Below are 24,422 nucleotides of genomic sequence, written 5' to 3'. Positions count from 1 at the left end.
GTCAACCTGACCCTAACCCTCTCAAGATCACACGCACCCTTACTTTTCAGGACTTGTCCCATGAGATTATCCAACACCCCCATGACTTTTCCGTTACCCATTTACAGAAATGCCTTTCCTGAATGGAATGGTGTGCTCTGACTCACAATATCATGACTCGAGCCCCTAGCGCTAAAAGCCTTTGGTGACTGACCACACCCTGCTCACCATATTGTATATGACGATCGTTGCCCAGAGATGCTTTCCCCATTCAGGCCAGTGAGTAAGACTTGTGTGCCACACAAAGCCCTCTAACGTGGCCTGTACAGGCCCAGGACAGTCTCTCCATTATGCTCCCAACAGGTTGGCCTCATCACAAGCTAATCTCTGATTCTTCCTTGGATTGTCTTATAACTTTTTCCCAAGGACAGTCTTTCATTATTCCATATTGATCCTTAACCACCCACTAGGCCTGTTCATGTCTCATCCCTCCCCTCTCTTGTTCCCTCACTCCCTCACTGTCCTGCCTCGGTCTCACTCTTCCCCACTGGTTTTGCCTCTCTTGCCCCAGCCGTAGCACAGCTTGTGCTACAGGCACTTAGTATTTTGTAACTACCACCTTTAAGGAAGGTGAAGGCAGAATGTACTGACTTCTAGGATGAACTGAGGAATGATGTATGCCTCTTACACTGTCCTAATAAACATCTGCTGACAGGGCATTTAATTTGGAGGGGGAAACTAATTTTGGTGAGTTGGGACTTTTACTGAGAATTCGCAAAATGCCACTGAAACAGCTGTGGTTCCCTGCATAGTTCAGCAGGAAACTCAACCCACCTGCCATCAAAATCAGGAGGATTCCAAACGAACTTTCTGCCAGCAGGAAATCGACTTTATCAAGAGGCCAAATTTAATCTCTCCGCTTGTCATGATTCCCACTGCTGGAGCAGAAAATTCCAACCAGAGACTTGGCCACTGCCTCAACAACAACTTGTATTGTATTACTTTTAATGTAGTACAACATCACCAGGCACTTTGCAGCTATTTTAGCAAATGCAATTGGACACTAGCCACATGAGGAGATAACAGGATCGATGAGAGGTAGGTCTTAAGGAGCGTTTTAAAAGGGAAAAGGCAAAGAAGAGGGGATTCCAGAGTTTAGGGCCTAGGCAGCTGAAAAGCCACAAATGGTGGAGCACTACAAATTGGAGGTGCACCGAAGGCCAGAAAGGGAGGCACAAAGAGATCTCAGAGGGTTGTAGCACTGGGAGAGATTACAGAGATGGGAAGGAATGAGGCAATGGAGGAGTTTGAAAACAAGTTCTTGCTGGTCTGTCAAGGATAGCGATTGTAAGCATTCTCCAAGGCGGCCTTCATGACACATGACAGCGCAGAGTCGCTGAGCGGAGACTGATAGCCAAGTTCTGCACACATGAGCACGGCTTCAACCGGGATCTGGGGTTCATGTCGCACTATCTGTAACCCCCATGACTTGCCTGGGCTTGTAAAATCTCACTTACTGTCCTGTCTGGAGACAATACACATCTCTTTAACCTATGCTAATACTATCTCTACTCATATTGTCTGCATCTTTAAGACTTGAATAGCAGGTTAGTTGTAAAGACTTGCATTCTGATCAGTATTCTGTAAACTGTGTGTGACTTTATATGCCCTTCTTTGATCTGAACCTTCCACACACCTGACGAAGGGACACTGTTTCTGAAAGCTTGTGAGATTACTATCAAATAAACTGGTTGGACTCTAACCTGGTGTTGTGAAACTTCTTACTGTGCTTACCCCAGTCCAACGCCGGCATCTCTACTTCAGGATAGCGATTGTCAGGATTGATGGTTGGACATTATGAAGCAATGCCTTCATAATGAATCTGTCAAACTCTGATTCTTCATCAATGATGTGACTGGATGAATCTTAATATTCAAGAATCTCAGTGGCGTTGTGCACTGGCTATATATCAGGGACCTCACAAAATATATCCCTAAATATTTGAAGATCTTAGTAGACCTGTCTAAGAGTTGAAAATTGTTCTTCTTTGTTTAAAGGAATAGTGAGTCAGCATTTGTATTTGCCACCCACAAAGTGACCTGGGCAGGGTGGGCATAATGAGTGATTACATTGCTAACATCCTATTATTTTAGGTCTACAAGCATACTGTATTAGCATTTTGAGACCAGGAAAGGTCATTTTTTACAATTTGTTCCCCATTAATCATTCCTCTTTCACAACATTAAATATTTCTGACCTTTTACCTGGCCCAAACCTGTGCCTTTCTGCTGAATTAAGAACTCACCCAGTTCATTTTTGAACATTTTAACTAAGCCAGTTTTCAAAACACTAGGTGGCAGTCTCTCCTACAACTGCTGCGAGTCATATCTTTTATGTGCTGGATGACTTTATAGTTCAGCGGATCTGTTTAGAAAATGTCCATAAAAGGGACAATGCATATTTTGTACATATTAAACAGTATTCCAATATTCATGAGGGAATAGCTGAAATCTTGTGGGAGTTCTGTCGTTTGAACAGGCTGGGTTAGTGCCAGCCAGAAGTGAGGTTGGAGAATCAGTAGGCAGCAACTGAACGAATTGTTCCTTACTATACTGATGTTATAATGATTCCCTTCTTGAATTTGTTGTGGCTTTTACTGCTTCTTAATGGAGTTATAATGGACTGGAACCCCTTGGAAACCTGTGATAAATATGTTATCCTTACAATTTGTGTTGACTGGTTTTGGAAAGACGCAATTGAAATACAAATCTGGCTTTGTCATTCCATTAAGCTACATTGTACCCAAATCTAATGCTTGTAGTAAGTATTATGTCTAATACATGTTTCAGACAGGCACAAACATAAATGTGTACACAATAATTATAGGGAATGGATATAACAAAACACATTCAAGAGGTTTTGTAAACAATTTTTTGCTGTGTAAAAATAGCAAAATTTTCAACGAAGTCTCACTTTTGCGGTATACGGTGGCAAAAATTCTGGAGTTACCTGGTAATTTTTCAAATTCCATTGTTTATTTGCAGAGCACATTTGGCAAATTGTCAGTCCATCACATGAAAATAAAACATATAGGAGCAGAAAGAACTGCATTAATGATAAAAACAAAAATCATTCCTTAGCAACCGCATTAAGTAGTTATCTTCTGGATGAATAGTAAATTGGTCAGCATAACATGGGCAGGAGCAATACCTGATCATAAGATCGTAAGAAATAGGAGCAAGAGGAAGCCGTCCAGCTCATCAAACCTGCTCCACCATTCAGTAGGATCATGGCTGACCTGGTTGTGGCCTTCATTCCACTTTTCTGCATATCCTCCATAACCCTGGCCTTTCCTGTCAATCAAGAATCTGTCTAAGTCTGCCTTGAATTTATTCAATGACATAGCCTCCCCTACTCTCTGTGGAAGAGAATTTCAAAGACTAATGACCATCAGTGAGAAATAACTTCTTCGTTACCTCGGTCTAAAATTGGAGACCTTTTATTTTCAAATTATGCTCCCTTGTTCGAGATTCGCCCACAAGAGGAAATACTCTCTCAGCATTTACTCTATCAAACCCCCTCAGAATTTTATATATTTCAATAAGAATCTCATTCTCCTAAAACTCCAAGGAGAATAGCCCAATCTGCTTAACTTTTCCTCAAAAGACAATGACTTCAATCCAGAAATCAGCCTAACGAACCTTCCATGACCTGCTCCCAATGCAAATAAATCCTTCTTTAAGTAAGTAGACCAAAACAATACACAGCACTCTAGCTGCTGTCTCGTTAATGTCTTGTTTAGTAATAGCAAGATTCCCCAATTCCATACTCCATCAGCCCTTGGAATATTCAATTCAAGTCCACTCAATTTGCCTTCCTAGTTACTTGCTGTACTGCATGCTATTTTGTTTTTTGTGATTCATGTACAAGAACATCCAGATGCCCCTGTAATCCAACAAATTTCTCCCCAGTTAAATAATATCCTGTAATTTCTTAATTTGTCATGCCAAAGTGGATAACCACACATTTTCCCCCACGAGACTTCACCTGTCATATTTTTGCCCACTCGTTTAACATATCTATATTCTTTTGCAGATTCTCCACGTCCTCACAATCACTTGTTTCCCTCTCTTTGTATCACGATCAAATCTGGCTACAATACTATTGTCCCTTCATCTAAGTCATTAAATAGATTGTAAATAGTTGACACTCCAGCACTGATCTCTCTGGCACTCCACCAGTCATGGTCTGCCAACCTAGAAATTAACCATATATCCCAACTGTCTGATTCCTGTTAGTTAACCAATCCTCTATCCATACTAACACCCTACCCCTAATACCATGAGCCTTTATCTTGTTTAGTAAACTTTTATGAGGCAACTTATTGAATGCTTTTGGAAATCCCAGTATACTACATTGAGTGGTTCTGCCTTATCTATCCTGCTTCTTGCATCCTCAAATAACTTTAATAAATTTCCTTTTCATTGTTTTCATAACTTTCAGAGTCAGCCTAGTTGACTCTGCCTGATTGTGTTATGATTTTCTAATGCTACTATCTCCTCAACAATGGTTTCCAGAATTTCCCAATGACATATGTTGGGCTAACTGGCCTATAGTTTCCTGCTTTCCACTTCTGTTCTTCCTTATATATTGCAATATTCCGATCCTGAAGGACCTTTCCATTAGCTTGAGAATTTTGGCAGATCGCAACCAATCCATGAAGTATCACTGCAACCACTTATTTTAAGACCCTGGATGAAGCCATTTGGTCCAGAGAATTCATTGGCCTTTAGTCCTGTTTTTTCTATTGATTGTGTTCATTTTAAGTGGTTGGAGTGATGTTGGATGGTTTGGTTGTGATCTCCCAAAATTCTCTAGATAATATTTTAAGTTTCTCCTGCCTTTTGCCCCTTAATTTTCTACAAATTCAAGGTGCTTTTGTATCTCATATTCTGAAGACAGGCAGAAACATTATTATATTTTTACTAGTTTTTTCTCCCACTCCAATTTCTCCCATTTTTTTTCGTCAACCTTTACTTGTTTCCCAAATTTTCCCAATCTTCTGTTCTATACTAATCTTTGTACATAGACAAGTCATAGAATCAGAGAATCCCTACAGTGCAGAAGGAAGCCATCTAGCCCATTGAATTCTGCCCTGATCCCATCCCCGTAACCCCTCTTATTTACCCTGCTAGTTCCCCTGACACTAAAGGATAAGTCAAAAGATGTGCGGGTTAGGTGGATTGGCTGTGCTAAATTGTCCCTTGGTGCCAGGGGGACTAGCTAGGATAAATGCATGGGGTTATGGGGATAGGGCCTGGGTGGGATTGTGATTGATGCAGACTCGATGGGCCAAATGGCCTCCTCCTGAACTGTAGGAGTCTATGATAATTTAGCATGGCCAATTATCTTCGGAGTGTAGGAGGAAACCGGAGCACCTGGAGGAAACCTGCACTGTTAATTTGATATCACCTTAACTTCCTTATTTAGCCAGAGATGGTGCATCCTACTCATAGAACCTTTCTTAAATGGCGTATATTTTAATTAAGAGTTATGAAATAGCCCCTTAAATGTCTGCAAACACTTACCTATTGATTTCCCTTTAGCCAAATCTGTCTTCATACCCTTGCGGTTGCCTTTATTTAAGTTTTAGGCACTGGGGTGAATTTTCCCATTCTTCCCACCATGAGAATTGTAGCAGATAAGGGGCAGACTATGGGAAAGTCTGTTGACCTGGGGTGGGATTTTCCGGTTTCGGGGTGAGTGCGGCTGGAAAATCCCACCGACTATTTTAAGACCTGTAATTCATACCCTCAAACTGAATGTGAGATTCTTTCATGTTATGGTCAGTCTCTCCGACAGGTTCCTTTGCTGTAGGCTCACTAGTTAATCCTGTCTCATTACTCATTACTAGGTCTAAAATAGCTGGTTCCCAGGTTTATTCGAGGACATATTGTTCTGACAAACTGTCCCAAACACCCTCTGTGAACTGATTCTCCAGGTTACTGCTGCTAATTTGATTTGTCTAATCTTTATGAAGATTAATATCTCCCATGAATATTGCAGCGCCATCTTTGTAAGTCCCCATTATTTCATGATTTATTCTCTGTCCTATGGCACATCTACTGTAAGGGAAGTGGGATTGGGGTGGGGGGTGGGGGGGGAGGGGTGTGGTCTGTCAGTTGCTCCCACCAGTGATTTCTTTCCTTTGCTCTTTCTTGTTGTCACCTAAACCAAATCTATATTTTGATCTTCCAAACAAAGATCATTTCTCATTACTTAGTGATCTCATCTTAACGTAGCTACCCCATCTTATTTTCCTTTCTCCTTCCCTTCTGAAATGTCACATACCCTTGAACATTGAGGTTCCAGCTGTGGTCACTCTGCAACTCTCTGAAATGGCTATCAGGTACTTCTATTTGCACGGTTAATTCATTGATCTTGTTATTGCTGCTAAGTGCATTCAGATAAGGGGCTTTAATGTTGTTGTTTTACCACTTTTCCTTCCTCTAGCCTTATTTGCTGGTGCATTCTTATGCACGTGTGCTCTGTCCGTAGTCTGGTTATCATTATCTACATTGTCATGTCCTTTTTCTTTCACTTTCCAAACCTCCTCTCACATGACCATCATCCCCCTCGCCCAGAGATCCCTCCTCAACTCCATTCTTTGGTTTAAAGCCCTCTTTACAGCCCTACTTATATGATTCACCAGTACACTGGTCCCAGCATGTCGCAGGTGAATGCCATCCCAATCGTCATAACCTACTTTTCCCAAAACCAAATCTTTGGGACACACATTCAACTCTCTGATCTTATTTACCATAAATCAGTTTAGGGAGGCAGTGGCGTAATGGTATTGTCACTGGACTAACAATTCAGAGACCCAGGGTAATGCTCTGGGGAGCTGGGTACGAATCTCATGTTGGCAGATGGTGAAATTTGAATTCAATAAAAATTGTCTGCAATTAAGCATCTACTGATGATCACAAAACCATTGTCGATTGTCAAAAAAATCCATTTGGTTCACAAATATCCATTAGGGAAGGAAATCTGCAGTCCGTACCTTGTCTGGTCTACATGTGCCTCCTGAGACACAGCAATGAGATTTACTCTCAATTGCCTTCCAAAATGACCTAGTAAGCCATTCAGTTAGTTCAAGGGCAATTTGTGGATGGGGAAGAAATCCTGCCCCAACTAGTGATGCCCACATCCCATGAACGAATTATATTAAAAAAAATACACATTGCATGCATAAACTATACTTTACTACTATGATCCTAAGCAATATATAAGCATAAATGACAAGCAGGAAAAGTTTACCTGGATCGTCAAGGATATCGCACACTTGTGATGCCTGGAGCTGCAATTCCCATCCACACGCAATTCCAAGAAGATGTATAATTGCCTGCAGAAAGATAAAAGAAAACCTGGGCCAATAAGGGAAAATTCTTCTACCAACTCAGGTGATCAAAGCACACTCTAGGAGATCACATTGACCTTGTATGCATTATTATTAGTCCACTTATGTTTTATATGATGCGATCTCCAGAGATATGCACTGCACCGGGATCAGGTTTCTCGAATCATTATTATCAAGGCAGTGATTATGGGTTGATGTGGCATAAAGGGATGAGGTTTCCAGCTGTATTCATTCCAAATAACAGCCAGACAAATGATGCCTTTGCTCAGTTCCCAATACTAAAATTTGTATTCTACTGGTTTCTTGTGTGGGGAAATGCTTTGACCCTCATTAGAGGAAACTAGATTGCAGTCTGCAAAGAAATGTTTTATTTCAAAATAGCAAGAGAGTGGAGATTTATTCTCTCAATATTTTAAATGCTTAATACAGTCCTTTGCTCTGAGTAGTTTGATGTTTTTGAATCATTTGGTATAGTGAAAACTGTGACATGTATAAAATTTCACAGAACATTGGACTTTCCTTGCCGAAAATCAATGTTGTCACACGTGTATTTATCAGACAGACAGTTTAATTTTAATTAGTGAAATAAATTGAAGCAAATTAGCAAGCAGTTACCAGATTTTGGAGTTGGCATCCCTGCTGTGTTAAACCCAAACATAAACGAGTGGAAGTGTTGGGAAAATAATGGTTTGCAATTTATTAAACATGCAACCTCTTACAAATTCTGAAATTCTTTGTTGTTGGCTCTTAATTCAATGAATAACCGTCATAGAATAATAAAATCCCGACACGTCAGAAAGAGGCCATTCAGCCCAACGATCTGCACCGACAACAATCTCACCCAGGCCCTATCCCCGCAACCCCATGTATTTACCCCACTAATGCCCCAACATGATTGGCATGGCCAATTGACCTAACCCGCACATCTTTGGATTGTGGGAGGTAACCGGAGCACCCGGAGGAAACCCACACAGACATGGGGAGAACGTGCAAACTCCACACTGACAGTGATCCAAGCGAGAATTGAGCCTGGGTCCCTGGCGCTGTGAAGCAGCAGTGCTAACCACTGTGTCACAACGCCACCCACACATCTTTAATTCTTTCATGGGATTGATATTAATGTCGGTACAAACCAATATAAATGTATTGAGGCCTATCCTCAAAATTCTTCTGATATGGAGAGTCATTTTTGTGTATTATAAAATGCACTAGCATGAACTATTGCCTAACCACTTTTAACTTCCCTTGTTGATGTTCTAGGTTTTGGGGGAAAAGAATTGAAACCCAAACACAATGACAACTTAAGATAGAAAAACTCAAATGGCACTTCACAGCACAAATCAGATAAAAGTTGACACCATAAACCAAAAATGCTATAGTGGGTAATTAAAAATGTGGTCAAAGCATTAAGTTTTAAGAAGAATCCTGAAGGTGGGGAGAGAGGCTGAGAGTGAGAAGAAGGAAAGGACCACCTGAACTTTACGGCTTAGAAAACTGAAGATTCGTTGCCAGTAGTGGAATCAGGGATGTGGGGGTGCACAGGAAGCAAGTGTTGGAGAAACACTGGGTTTTTAGAGGTTTGTAGGGCTAAAGGAGGCTATACAGAGATAGGGAGGGATCAGACCATGGAGGGATTTGAAAATCAAAATTTGAAAATTTCATAAGTGGACAAATTGGTACACTGGGAACTAATGCAGATCAGTAAACACATGTAAAGGGTGAATGGGACTTATCGTGGTTTAGGATACGGGCAACAGAATTTTGGATGTGTTCAAGTTTATAAAAGGCAGAAGACCAACAGTGGACTAGGATAGCATTGGGATAGTTGAGTTTCGCAGTAACAAAAGTATGGATGTAGATTTAAGCAGCAGATAAGTTAAGGCAGGAATGGAGGTAGATAATATTGTGGAGATGGAAGTCAGGATAGCTTGCAAAGTCCATCCCTATTCTCCCTCAAAAACTCATGGTGAACTGTCTTCTTGAAACACTAACTGTGGTTTCAAGCTAGGTTGCTTCCCAAGGCAGTGAATTAAGAGTCATTATGTTGGTGTGGGACTGAAGTCACTTACAGGCAAAGACAATAATGTTTTGTTTCTTAAAAGACATGAATGGACCAGTTGGGATTTTATGACAAACAAACGGGCGGCATGGTTGCACAGTAGTTAGCACTGCTGCCTCACAGCACCAGGGACCTGGGTTCGATTCCGGGCTTGGGTTGCTGTCTGTGTGGAATTTGCACATTCTCCCTGTGTCTGCGTGGGTTTCCTCCAGATGCTTTGGTTTCCTCCCACAGTCCAGAGATGTGCGGGTTAGGTGGATTGGCCATGCTAAGTTGCCCTTCAGGGGGATTAGCTAGGGTAAATGCATGGGGTTATGGGGACCTGGACCTAGGTAGGATTGTGGTTGGTGTAGACTCGATGGGCTGAATGGCCTCCTTCTGTACTGTAGGATTCTATGATTCTATGGAACAGTTTCATGGTCACTTTTTCCATATAGAATTTGAGCGAATTTTCTCCACAGTTAATCCAGGCTTGTGGATTACTCATCCAGTAACACACTACACAATCACATCACTTGTGTCCTCTCCAGCACAGGAATTTTGGGACTAGAATAATTGGATATATATTGGTACTGTTGATTTAGCGCAGCTGTCAAGCCAGAAAATAAAGTGTTGCTGGTGATAACAGTGTTCTAGTTAATGACAGTAGAAAAACCACATCCAAAAAAAAATCAAGCTGTGACTGATTTTCCCCATGGTGCTCAGTATGGATCTCCAAGTGCTTTTCTTACAAACATGTCACATTCTCCTGGATCCAGAAATCCTCTTGTATTTCTAGAAAGGTCACTTGCTGTACCCTGAGTAAAATTATATTCTATTTGAGAAGAACTGTGCTTTAGGGACGGATTCAGATTAAATCTCAGGGTTATAAAGTGACCTTTCGAACTCTGTTGGGTGGAATCTTGTTAAGTGCGGTATGGTTGTGCGACGGTTAGCACTGCTGCCTCACAGCGCCAGGGGCCCGGGTTCTATTCTCGGCTTGGGTCACTGTCTGTGCAGAGTTTGCATGTTCTCCTCAGGTCTGCATGGTTTTCCTCTGAATGCTCCAGTTTCCTCCTACAGTCCGAAAGATGTGCTGGTTAGATGCATTGGCCAAGCTAAATTCTCCCTCAGTGTACCCGAACAGACACCGGAGTATGGCTACTAGGGGATTTTCACAGTAATTTCATTGCAGTATTAATGTAAACCTAACTGTGGCACTAATAGATAAATTTAAACTTCTGTTCTCACCAGTGGCAAGCTTGGAGGCAGGAATGGCATATAATTTGGTGGGATGGTCGTGTACCGGAACCCTTCGCTCTTCTGCCCATCAGGATTAAGTTCTGGGCAGGAAGACCTCTGGTTAACCTTCCCATCCTGCTGCCTATTGAGATCCTTAAGTGACCAATTAATGACCATTTTGTCTCAGCAGGTATTAACCCAGTGATAGGCAGGTTTGTCAACATTCAACGTGGCTGACAGGCAAATTGTGTGGCCAATTTGTCACCACGAGGTGGTGATGGGAGGGGACTGGGCATGGGCATGATCAAGGATACTTAGGTCCTCATCAAGGGACTGGGATCATCAAGAAGTAGGGGGTGGAGGTGGGGTGGGGCACCTCGCTCAGAGCTACACTGCTATCCTTGTTGCTGACTGTTCTACATCCCTTTGCCTGCAGTTCCTAACCCACTAAACCCCTTCTCCCCACACTATCTGATTGTAGCCTGGATCTCTCCGTTATCCTGGGACTCCAATACCTGTCCTCCCGGTAGCAGACATGATTTCTCCAGTGGCACTGCTGAGTACAAAAGCTACCAGCATCCAATTGGCCAGCCTTTCTCTGACAGCAAGAATTCCACTCTGGGGTCTTGATTCCTGGGGCAAACCCACTGCCGGCCTTTGCCACTGCTTGATTGGCACATGGTTTGATGAGCCTTCCCGGAAGAAGACAGCGTGGGTCAGGCAGGAGTCCCTGATGCCTCAGAAAAATTCCACACATTGTTTCAACAATCTTCTTTGCAATATGCTGTTCACATTGCTTGTTGCCATCAACAACAGGGCAATAGGAACCAAACTCTTCATCAAAATGCCAACCCAGTTCTTACACCATCTTTGACTAGATTTCCTTTGCTCCTGCTCCCTCATTCTACAATCTTTTTCACACCTTTTTATGTCAGCGTTTTCACACTGATTCTTTTGTTTTGCCGTTGCAGCCATTTTCTCATCCTGCTTTATCTTCCTCAAGTGCCTCACTGTTCATCCTATTTTGTTCAATCATTTGTTCCTCTCATATTTCTAAATAACCTTGTACTCTTCTCCCTGTCAGATCACTTTCTCACACGGGATTATCTATGCTTGGAAAGGACTCATGAACAAAAGGTCAGTCACACCCTCACTTTCTCCTATCGGTTTACACTCCAGGATAACCTGCTGTGCCATTATCAATGTGTGGTTTTCCATTTTCCATTTTATATTTCATAATGGCCACTTATTTAACACAAAAAGAAAGGCTTTGCTGACATTGCAGGACATATAGGATCAGTTTAAAATATAGGTGAAAGACCTGCTTAACAACAAAATATCAATAGCTTTTTCAAGAAGTTCCCATTATATAACAAATAATATTCCACATAACTTGGAGCTTGCAAAAAAAGATTTAATCCTGTACAGTTTAGTCCCTTTACTAAGGTTGATTTATCAATGTATTCTCCAATTATGCAAAGCGTCTCAATGTACATTGTACATTTTTGATGTTTAAATGTAAATGATCAATTGTTTTCTCAATTTGTGGAGAAAGCCATGTTTCTGCCATGATGTGGAGATGCCGGCGTTGGACTGGGGTAAACACAGTAAGAAGTCTGACAACACCAGGTTTAAGTCCAACTGATTTATTTGATAGTGAGTTAACTTGTGAGTTTACTACCAAATAAATCGGTTGGACTTAAACCTGGTGGTGTCAGACTTCTTACATGTTTCTGCCAACAGGGGGCAGTTGAAGGCCACTTAATGCAGCGAGACTAGAAACCTGCAGAGAGATGTAGCGACTGTAGGAAAACATTGCTGCACTGGACAATTATACTCCAGGGACCAGGCTCTGAAATGCATTTGCAATCAGTTTATCATAATTATTCATTCCAGTCATTAGCAATGACCGTTTACGCTGTGACCTTATTCTGAAAAATGTTCCCCAACCTTTTGGTCCTGATACGACAATTTACCTCTTGTAGTTACTGTAGATGGTTTGATCATTGATAATGAATAACAAAGAGACTGTCAAATATACACTTTACAGCTATTGCGAAAATGCTTCATAATTGGGTAGTTAAGGAAATCACGGAAAAAGAGTACAAAACAGCTATAAATAATTTAATTACCATTTCCATGAGGTCTTTTTTAGATTCTTGACTCAGAGATGTGACTGGGTGTCTAATAGGGAAGGAACTATTATCTGAAATGCAACTAATTGCAGTATTTGTGGCACAGCATTCTCTCTCATTCCGAAGATGGATATAAAAAAAAGGCTTGCCACCCCGATAAGTGATTCTTCTCTCACTTCCAATTTCATTTCCTCCATTGAAACTCTTCCTGCATTGTTCCGTCCTATTGATATTACTATATTCAGTGCTCCTCTATATTTTTGAACACTCTTCTTCCTGTATGCTTACACCTCCTTGTATCTACCTCAATGTGTTGAGAATCAGACTCACTGCTGGAATGTCAACTCCTGCAGGGGCCAAAGGGTCACTTATGCTAAAAATAGCCCCGCCAACCAGCGTGCGAGTCACCAGGCTCTATCTCAGCCATTTATGTGGAGGCGGAATGGTGGGCTTTTTAGCAGGGCTATTCACTAGTATGTAGCCTGTTGTCAAGGGCTCAGTTAGAGCCCAATGAGGATATTTAAAGAAGGCTGATGGAGGATTTCTAGATTTCTGCAGATGGCAGGCAGCTAGTACCTCAAAAGAATCTCTCAGCCGCAGGTGGGAGGGGAGAGTGCAAGGAAAGGAGGAGGGACGTGTACTAGGCAGTCCAAGAGGCCCTCCCAGCCTGCCAGGGCAATGCAGCAGCAGTAGTGACCTGTCCACAAGACTGTTTTATATTTAAAATGTTTGGAGAGGGAGAGAGGGGTTCTCGATTTTGAAGCATCCTCTCCACTTTGTTGCAGACAGCTGCTCCTTTAAACTGGAAACGCTCTGTTTGGCTCTCCAACATTGAGAGACAGCCTGCCATTGTCAATTGGACAGCAAGCTCTCCTTTTGTCTATTGATTAATCCCCATCTTGAAAACTGGAGCCTAGAATGTTTGCCCCAGGGGCGTGTTTGGAACTCAAGAAACAGTCCCGACCTCCTTCCCCTCAGAGGGGAAATCTAGCCCTAATACATTCTTTCCTAGGTCCCCACAATTATGGAACTCCCATCTCCAACAATGTGACAAACTTTAAAAATGTAACGTTGGTCTCAATAAGCGATGTTCTCCTGGCCTTTTCTACTCTTTCCAACCTGGTGATGTCCTGCTCTATAAACCTCAGGCTTTCAGTTGGGTTTGTCAGTGTAAAAGGAGTAAAAAGAAGCTATTTGAATACATGAGAAATGTTTGGATTCATAATGTCACAAACTACGAGAGTTTTATTCTGATTCATCACTCACTCTATGTACTTTTGAGATACATAATCTACTTAATCTGAAATACCTTTCACACAATCTTTTTTAAAGGATAATGCCATGCTGACCACTTAGAAGGTAGAATCACCACCCAATTAATCATCTACCATGGGATTTTTGTCTTAAAATGCTATCCTACTCCGAGTATTGAATTTCCCCCACAACTTGCATCGCGAATACATTTTCCATTCGATAACATCTTTGAAAAATGATATTCTTTACGTGTCTAGTGCTGAATATTATAATGTTAAATTACAGGAATATTTGCCACTGGTAAACACATCATTCATAGACGAAGGGTAAAAATAGAGATAAAAAGAAAATGCTGGAAATTTGAAATGAAAACACTAATTCTTGAAATGCATGGCAGGGTCATCTATACTTTGAAGAGATAGCCAAAACTTTTACATTTCAGATATAATCTTTTCTAAAAATACAATGGGATAAAAAAAATTGTCCTTTTCCAGACACAGGGGCTGGTATTTTACCAGCTTAGGCTAGACTTATTAAATTCTGCCCGAGGCCAATAGAGAATTCTGTCCTGCGAGCCTCACCCACCCCAGAATCGGTACAATGCTGGCTCAAGGGTGAAATTTTAGCCCCAGGAATCTTAGTAGGTGGGACAGGACCATACAAAATCCTGTTGACCTCGGGCAGGATTTTCTGATCTTGGGGTAAGCGCGGTCAGAAATTCCCGCCCAGAATGCTTATCACTTTTCAGAACACACACCTGATCACATAGACCAGCTAAAGTGTTGAATTGGTCCCCATGCCAAATTTGAATGGAAGACGAAAGCTGCAGTGCTACTTCATTGTAGCTAGTTAGCACTCCTTACCTGTGCACGGCTGGGGCTTTGGGGAGCATTGTATAGAAAAATGCTGATGACATTTAAAGGCTGTGACGAGGCATGAATTGGCCAGGAACACCAAAGCCCCCGTCATTGAATTCATCCCTATCAATTATCTCCACCAGAATCTCTGACTCTCCCCTCGACCTCCATATGAAATCTCCCAAACTCCTGATCTCCAACTGCCTTCTGATATCTCCCTGATCACCTGTGATTTTTAACCCTCCCCATGATAAGCCCAGACCTTCCCCTACCACACTGTCTCCATTATCTCCACTCTCCCAGGATGTCTACCCCAACAACCATGAAGTCTAACATTTCCTTGGCTGCAATTGTGCTGCAGGATTTTCCTGCTGGGATACTGCTTGTCTTCATAGATGAATTGGAGATTCAGCAGATAACTGTCTTTGCAGATGCAGATAAGTCTTAATTGCTGGAAGGAATATGTGGTGCTAAGTGCAGTCTGCTACATCTCATAGCTATGGATATTCAATTATTCTGGAAAATCCCAAAGGTGTTTTCATGGTTGGGAGCCTCCAAGGGGTAGGTGCTGAATTATTGCCACCTCATAAATAGTACATCTGATCTCTGATTGCCCAAGGCATGCACAGAAAACTAAATAATGTTTTTGATACCCCCTGAAGGAATCAGGCATAATTTATACCTATATCACCACTAGTTATGCCTTGGTACTCAACTCCAATAAATGTCGGAGTTTGCGACAGAACTCAATATCTATATTGTTTCTGAAGCACAGCTGCTTCAGAAACAAACTGCTCTCTGTTTGGTTCAGGTATGCAAATGTGCGTCTGAAACTACATGCTATAATGCTTCTTAAGTTCTTCCCTTGTTTGCCCTGGTCTAGAAAACATCAAGCAGTTCAACAGTAGTCCGAATGACACCCACATGTTACAGGACAGCACCGAATGTTGATAAAGGCTGTATTGCTTTTCAAAATCATTCCACAGAACTACTGGTCTAGTCACCCAAACAAATTTTAAAATTGATCTTAGTGAACTGAGGATTCTTTAAATATCACTCGAGCAGCCTTCCTATTGGCTTTGAATGCCCAACTTTTCTGGGCATGGTTAGGAATGAGCAAATTGTGTTCTTCCAGACACCCATTTCACAAAACAGGTCCAGATTGCTAACATATTTTAAATGAAGTCAGTGTGAATGAAATTCGTCCAATGTATTCCTTTTTTAAATTCGCTCATGAGATGTGGCCATTGTTGGCTAGACCGATATTTATTGCCCAACTCTAATTGCCCTTGACTAGGTGATGGTGAGTTGCCTTCTTGAACTGCTGGTGTCCATATGGAGGGAGGGAGTTCCAGGGTGATACTTTTCCAAGTCAGGGTGATGTGTGTGACTTGGGTGAGTGGGATTTACAGATGTTGATGTTCCTGTGTTTCTGCTGCCAATGTCCTTCTAGATAGTTGCGATCATGGTTTGGAAGTTGTTGTTGTGAAGTAAAGGGTATTATTTTTAACATTTTAGGGTTTATTATGTTATTTGGTGAAGCAGATTTATGATTGTGCTTGTGTATCTATGTAAGACTAATTTAAGTAAGCTGAGGTCTGTTTGTCTGCAGGGTGAGAACGTTAACAAATTCTATGTGTCAAGGCATGCACCAGAAGTATATATAGTCAAGATTTTTAATAGATTAAATATCTGTGAGAGTTGTTACCTAAAGACATTTTTATTTATGAGTCTAACCAAGTAGGAAACCTCTTTGGGGGAATATTCTGTAAGAGGAATTATAATTTTGTAAATGCAGTATTGTGTGCTTAAGTTCTCTTTTCTTTCGTTAATAAATGTTTGAATAAATATTTACAGCCTCCAAAAGTATTACAGGAATATGTGGTTTCTGACTTCAGTACGTGTATCTCTTTGTGATAAAATACAACAAGCAAAGAGTTGTGATAGCTTGCCAAATTTCCCTTTTGGATTTGCTTTGCACAGTACTTATCACTGACAAGATTATAACACTGTTGAAGGAGCCTTATTGAGTTGCTGCAGTGAATCTAGTAGATGACAGACACTGCTGCCAGTATGTGTTGGTAGTGGTTAAGGTGTGGATGGAGTGCCAACCAAGTCGGTTGTTTTATCCCAAATAGTTTTGAACTTCTTGTGTGACTTTGGGGCTGTACTCACCCAGGCAAGTGTACAATATTCCAGCATACTTCTACCTTATGCCTTTTAGATAGTGGACAGATTTTGAGAAATCATGAAGTGAGATAATCATCATATAATTCCCAGCCTCCAATTTGCTTTGGTAGCCATGGTATTTATAGTTGGTCTAGTTCAATTTCTGGTCAATGATAAACCACAGGATAATGCCACTGAATGTCAGGGGGAGATGGTTAGATTCTCCCTTGGAGATTATTAATTCTTGGCATTTGTGTGACACAAATGTTTTTGCCACTTACCAGCCGAAGTCTGAATATTGTCCAGGTCTTGCTGCATATGGACACAATCTGCTCAGTTTCTGAAGAGCTGCAAATAGTGTTGATCATTGTGCAATCATCCATTAACATCCTACCTCTGACTTTCTGATGATGGAAGGCCATTGGTGAAGCTGCTGAAAATGGTTAGGTCTTGGGCACTACCCTGAGGAATTCTTGCTCCCATGACTTGTGGTTGGGATGATTGACCTCCACAACCACAATCATGTCTCTTTGTGCCTGGTATGACTCCAACCAGCAAGGGTTTCCCCCTTGATTTCCATTGACTCCAGATTTACTAGGGCTCCTTGATGTCACACTTGGTCAAATGCTGCCTTGAGGTTGAGGTAGTCACTCTCATCTCACCTCTGGTGTTCAGCACTTTGAGCGGGGTTTGGACTAAGATCAGTAGCTGAAAGGCCCTGGTGGAACCCAACCTGAGCGTTAGTGAGCAGGTTATGGCTATGTAAGGGGGTAGCATTGTCGCTGACCCCTTCCAGCACTTTGCTGATGATTGAGAGAAGACTAAGAGTAGATTGGCCAGCTTGTTTTTTCCTTTGTTTCTGCGGACAAAACACACCACCTGGACAATTTTCCATATTGCCGGACAGACACCAATGTTGTAGCTGCACTCAAACAGCTTGGCTTGGGGCTCAGCAAGTTCTGGAGCACAAGTCTTCTGTACTGTTGTTGGCATAGCCTTTGTAGTATCCAATGCCTTCAGCTACTTTTTGATATCATGTGGAGTGAATGGATTTGATTGATGGACGTTGGGGATCCCAGGAGCACACAGAGATGGGATTTTAACCCAGAACATCTGGCTGAAGGTGTTTGCAAATGCTTCAAACTTGCCTTTTGCACTGATGTGCTGGACTCCCACATCATTGAGAATCAGGATACTTGTGGAGTGTTCTCATGCTGTTAGTTGTTTAACTGTCCACCACCACTGATGACTGAATGTGGCAGAACTGTAGATCTGATCTGTTGGTTGTGAGATCGCTCAGCTCTGTATATTGTGTGCTGCTTTTGCTGTTTGGCATTCAAGGCAGATTGTTGAAATGCAGATGCATTATTTTTGTAGAAAACCATCAAGTTGTTTTTTTAAAATGCGTGTCGACAAACTAAACATCACATTAAGGAAAAACAAGCTGGAATCTTTTCATACTTCAGATTATTTTAAAACTTAATTGTTGATGCGTGAGGCCAGAATCAAATCAATGCTTGATGCATGTTTTATCAAGGGGACAATTGCTATGTTTTATTTTAGTGCAAGAAAAGGTTACATGTTGCTCGGAAAAATTGTGCTTGCCTTCGAGAAATTGTTGACAATAGACAAAGTTTACCATTACTGTGCGTGTGAGAAAGGAATAATAATAATCTGTCAAACCTCAATCTTCTGCAATGGATCTCAGAAGCTTTTGGAAAGAAAGCACTCTCTCTGGAATTACTTTCTAGTAACAACGTTGTCAGGCACTTCATTTTTTTCCCCTTATGTTGTTGAATGAAATGAGCAGTATTTTCAGTGGTGGGGCTGTTGTGAGTTATACACAATGTACGATTGTCAAAAATTGGCAAAATAATCATATTCCAACTGCTTCATTTATGAACATACGTATTAAGAACTTTTGGAAAAAAAGCAACTGAGAGCGTTTGACACAGAGGTTGCTGCAAATGGTTACTTACATTCCTGTGATGCTCGTAAAATTCTTCAATACGGTTTGTCCCATCTTTTGAGGTAATTTGTCTGCGAACCCCGTTCAATTATTGGAAAAGCCATGAACAGTCAACATTCCCCTGAATGCCTGCAATTCCAGTCGATGAAAATAACTCACATTAGGTGAGAAATAAGTTGTATCAGCACATTTTGTTTTGCAGTTTGTTTTTGTAATGTCCTTCCCACAAAGTTTGCATGGGTAATAACAACGAGATGAATATCTAAATCCTGTTTTGGTGAGGTTTTTTGATGACTGAAGGCTGGCCAAACAGAAAGAGGGTTGCTCTTCTTCAAATCGTACCATTGGATCTTTGATATCCTCTTGAATAATTAGTTTAACATCGACTTTTTGACATTAAGGCAGGAGGCTTGGTTGGGGAATCTCGCCGAATTAGCAGACCCGTCTCATTTAAATGGGCCCCCACCCTGCTACATTTTCATTCTGGGTCAGCTAAAGGAAGGATGGAGTTGGACTCCTCTCTCAGACATTTCGGAGGTGGGCAAGTGCTAAGGTGCATCGAGTAGCAATTTCCTACTTTAACCCAGTATATAAAACCTGTTAGGCACTCACCCCACAGTTCATACCACCTCCATGCTTCTTCACATACCTCATGCTCATTTTTATCCTCCTCATTCTCCCCATGCCATTCTTCCTCTTAGCCACTCATTCAGTACCCACCATAGGCAGACATCAGAAGCCATCAGGAATGGGAAAGAATTAAACTTCTAACAATCTAAGAAAGCTCTCACTACACATTTGATAATGAGAACTCTCCTTCATGAAGCCCATTCAAAAAATGTGAATTCCAAGTGGCCAATCTTTTCTAAATATGAACTTCGATTCACTAATCACATCAAAGACAACTAATCCTTTATTGACCTCTTAAAATCACCAGTCAAAGTGTAAACTCAGCATTCCTGTTGAGTTAAGTGTCTTTGAGCTTTTAAAACTCAGGCAAGCATTTGTAATGGGCTCATCTGTAATAACAACCTGTGGGAAATGTTAACAGTAAAGTCCATCAAAGATTTTTACTGAACTACACCAGATTGCTTATCAGTCATTGCAATCCAGATGTGGGTGTTTTCTTCTTATTCTGATAGCTGCAGTTTATTTCTCAGCTTTAAAGATTTGAGATTTTAAATAACTTTTGATCATAATGCTTAAACGGACATTAACAGTACATCAAGAGTATTTGTGCCTGCTTCACAAAATTGTGGTCCCCACAATGCAGATTAACACTCTTTAAACAATGAAAATGGATTCCATTAAATTGAATAATTTTTTTCAAATAATTCTGTTGTATTCAGGTTTTCTACCTATGAGATTTACATCCCATCTCCTCCTTCTTACCAGAGGAAAATGGGATCTCTTTGGAAATGGGGGTGGCATTTCTGCATCCAAGTCCTGCCACCATTTTCAAAGGCCTCCAGAGCCAGCTCATCACCATGAAAATTCAGCATCTTTGTGTCTGGACTGGGAGTTGAATCCATTTTCTGAGCAGGAGATAAGACTGGATTTTTATGGCCACAACGGGGAACAAATGGACACGGGACTGGAGAAGAATGGCCGCCACTGGGTAGGGTGGCTGGAATTCCCACTGTTGTTTGCATTCTCGACAATTTTCATTAAGGTTGTGGATGGAATGGGCCCTGGAACCTACCCATTCCAATTAAGGAGACAAGTGAGAGTGTTGGATCACTGACAGCACATGTCAAATAATTTATTTAAATTTCATGGAGGTGACTGGACTTTAGCCAGGGTGAAGTTTTCAACAGCTGTGTGGAGGAATGGAACATGGATTAGAGGTGAGATGAGTTTAATAGGCAAGTAGAATGGTCTCCCCCCACCTCCCTACCCCATTTAGTGTTCAACATTAAATGCTGTAGCACTATGACAATGCTGTGATTCAAAGATGTAACTACGCATTAAGCAATGTGTTTGCCAGATGTTACTATGTCAACTGGCAAGTTGTCAAGTAAAAGGGCAACATTGTAAATGTAGAAAGCTCATCAGATGAGTTTTTTTTAATAGGTTCATTTAATGGATAAAAAAGTGAAGTAAATTTCACTCTATCGAAAACATGGCCTAGCATGATCACAAAGTTTAAATATTTCATCTTTTCCCATTGCTTTTATATATTCAGTGTAGACATCTGTTGAGATCGCAGTTCTGAAGTCTGTTTATTTACTCAGGGAATTTTATGGGCCCATGGCTGTAATACAGCTGCCTAATCATTTTACCAATGCTTGTCTTTGTTTGTGTAGTGGCTTTGAGGAGTTTGTTTTTGTCATGTATTGTAAATCACTTCATCTCTGTGCAGTGTATCATATGATTATGTGGTGACATCATCAGGGGCCTTGTGGAGATTTTCCCTGTCTTCCATCCTGGACTGTAAGAAGCAAAACCTATCTAATAAGCCTCCGTAACTTGGTTAAGTAACCCACTGCGTGGCAAACTTTTCATTCCTTTATATTTGCTGTTCAAGTGAGCTGACCACTTTGATTTTAGAACTGCCTAGATTGCAGAATATATTGCAGTTTTAAGACTCTGAGACATAGGAGCAGAAGTAGGCCATTCGGACTATCAAGCTTGCTCAGCCATTCACCGAAATTATGACTGATCTGATAATCCTCAACTCCACTTTCGGACCTTATCCCCACAGCCCATGATTCCCTCACTGATTAAAAATCTGTCTATCTCAGCCTTGGACATACTTAACGAAAAAACCTCCACAGTTCTCCGCGGTGAATAATTCTACAGTTTCACTGCTCTCCGAGAAAAGGAATTCCTCCCCATCTCTGTCTTAAACAGAGATTGTGCCCTCTAGTCCTAGACTCATCCCCAAGAAAAACCATCCTCTCAACGTCTATCCTGCCAAGCCCCCTAAGAACCTTATATGTCTCAATAAGATCATCTTTCATTCTTCTAAACACCACTGAGTACAGGCCCAACCTACTTAGCCTCACCTTGTAAGAAAATATACCTCCAAACCAAAGATCAACCTAGTGAGCCATCTGTGGACTGCCTCAAATATTAGCATATCAGCAGATAAGGAGACCAAAGCTGTTCAGTTTTACTCTGAGTTCTATGGGCTATTCAGTGGTTTCCAACTGTTATAATAGGACTTGTAAATTCCGTGTTTAAGGTGGGTAATGGGTGAGGAAGAGAGGATGAAGACAATTTAAAGTGGTTTGAATCTTCAACCTTATATAAATGAGCCACTGAATGATTTGCTTGGCTCAGCTACTCAGATAAGTTCACAGAGCTTAATAATAAAATGAAACTTTATTGAGTGATTATTGTAGAGTTGAAGCATTGCTTGTATGGCTTGTGAATGAATATAAGTTGCCAAGCTTTGGGCAATTTGAGGGAACAGTCTGAAGTCAATTCACAGTGTAAATGTAAAATATTACCAGATAGGGACAGACACGTTCTCTTTGTGTGTAAGAGTTTTCTCTGGTTTCTTTCCACAGTCTAAAGATGTGTGGATTAGGTTGCTTGACCATGCTAAATTGACCCTTAGTGTCAGGGGATTATCAGGGTAAATACATGGGGTTATTGTGGTAGGGTCTGGGTGAGATTGTTGTTGGCGCATGGCCTCCTTCTGCACTTTAGGGCTTCTATGTTAATCAGATTATGAGTTGACCTGTGCTGTCCAATATCTAGATTCATTGGAAACGATCTTAGATTATTCTTCCTTTGCTCTTGTTTTTGAAAGGTCCAAACGAGGTAAAAAAACATGCATATACACTTCCTTAAGACATGTCAATGTGTTCCAAAACTGGATTAGTTTAGCAACAAAAGATCTAAGATGACAAGTATGTAGACTCTGTAATCCCGTGCACAGAGTTGCGGCAATGCAGTCATATAAGAAAATATTCTGCAGAGCTGAATTTGTCAGATTTGTGGTTCAGTTGATCAGATATTAAAGGAAATCCAGGCCAAATCCTGAGTAAACCCTCGAAGCAAACTTTCCACAGCATGCAGGTTCAGTGGTTCTTCATTTCCATCTGTGTCAGCTGATCCTGGAAAACATTTCTCATATCATGTATCTTTGTTGCATTGCCAGCATAAAATAAGGATCTGTGTCCACAACTGCTATTGACCCCCAGTTAAATATTTTTAAGTTAATTGGGAATTCAATTAACAAAACATGGAAGAGCCAAGTCACATTGGAAATTTGGCAAAAGAATGTCAGAAATTATTTGGGTTAGGTGGATTGGCCAAGCTAAGTTGTCCCTTAGTGTCTTAAGATGTGTAGGTTAGGGGGAATGGTGGGGTTACATGGATAGGGCCTGGGTAAGGCTCTGTCGGAGAGTCGGTGCAGACTCGATGGGCCAAATGGCTCCCTTTTGCACCGTAGGAATTCTATGATTTCCATACTGATCTGCTGTGGCATGTGGGTAAAATATTATGCCCCAGGTTTGCGCTGAAGTATCGTCAAAAGTACTGTGGAGATTTGAGTTTGTATCATTTTTATGTAAGTCTGGTTAACTCAGTAGATTAATCTTACCTATCTGCCCTTTCAGCATACTCCTCGATCCCTGTAAGCCTCCAAGTAAAAAAGAGAATCATAGAACAGTTATAGCACTGAAGAAGGCCATTCGGCCTATCATGTCTGAACCTGCTCTCTGCTACAGTAATTCAGCTGATGCCACTTTTTTGCCCTTTTCCCATTATACTGCAATGCTCTGTCTCCTTAATCCTTACTTTTCTTGCTTGAAACTTGCAAATTTTCAACTTAAATTTGATTGAATTGTCTAACCTAGTTATTTATCCTGAATCAGTTTCACAAATTTGGAATTAACACAGAAAGTGCTGGAAAAGTCTGTAGCATGTCTGGAGAAAAAAATAAGCGTGAATGGCCTAAATCTTCTGTTCCAATCCACCATGGGATTCATCACAGGCAGGACAATAAATACGACAGATAAGCCAAAGGTATCTGATGGCAATTTCTGGTTCTGAGGTGAGCACATCTTTAAAATCCTGCCCAATGTTTTTGCACCAGTATGTCATATTAAATTGAAACATTTTGAGGGATTTTCCACGCAACCCTCTACAAAGTTCACGGTGATGGAGACGGGATCTTCTGGTCCCGCAATTATTAACAGCGTTTCCTGTTGAACCCACCTCTCACCGCCAGGAAACCTGTGGGGGGGGGGGTGTGCTATTAATGGGAAGTTACAGCCATCGACACTGTTTCTTTGTCAACAGATGCTGCTAGACCTGCTGATTTCTTCTAGCAATTTGTGTTTTTACTTCAGATTTCCAGTGTCTACAGCATTTTGTTTTGATCTTGGAAATTTTGTTTGGTCAC

Source organism: Carcharhinus amblyrhynchos, chromosome 5, assembly GCF_965287045.1.
Source record: "Carcharhinus amblyrhynchos chromosome 5, sCarAmb.v2.hapA, whole genome shotgun sequence".
NCBI lineage: Eukaryota > Metazoa > Chordata > Chondrichthyes > Carcharhiniformes > Carcharhinidae > Carcharhinus > Carcharhinus amblyrhynchos.
Note: the sequence above shows the minus strand (reverse complement) of the source record.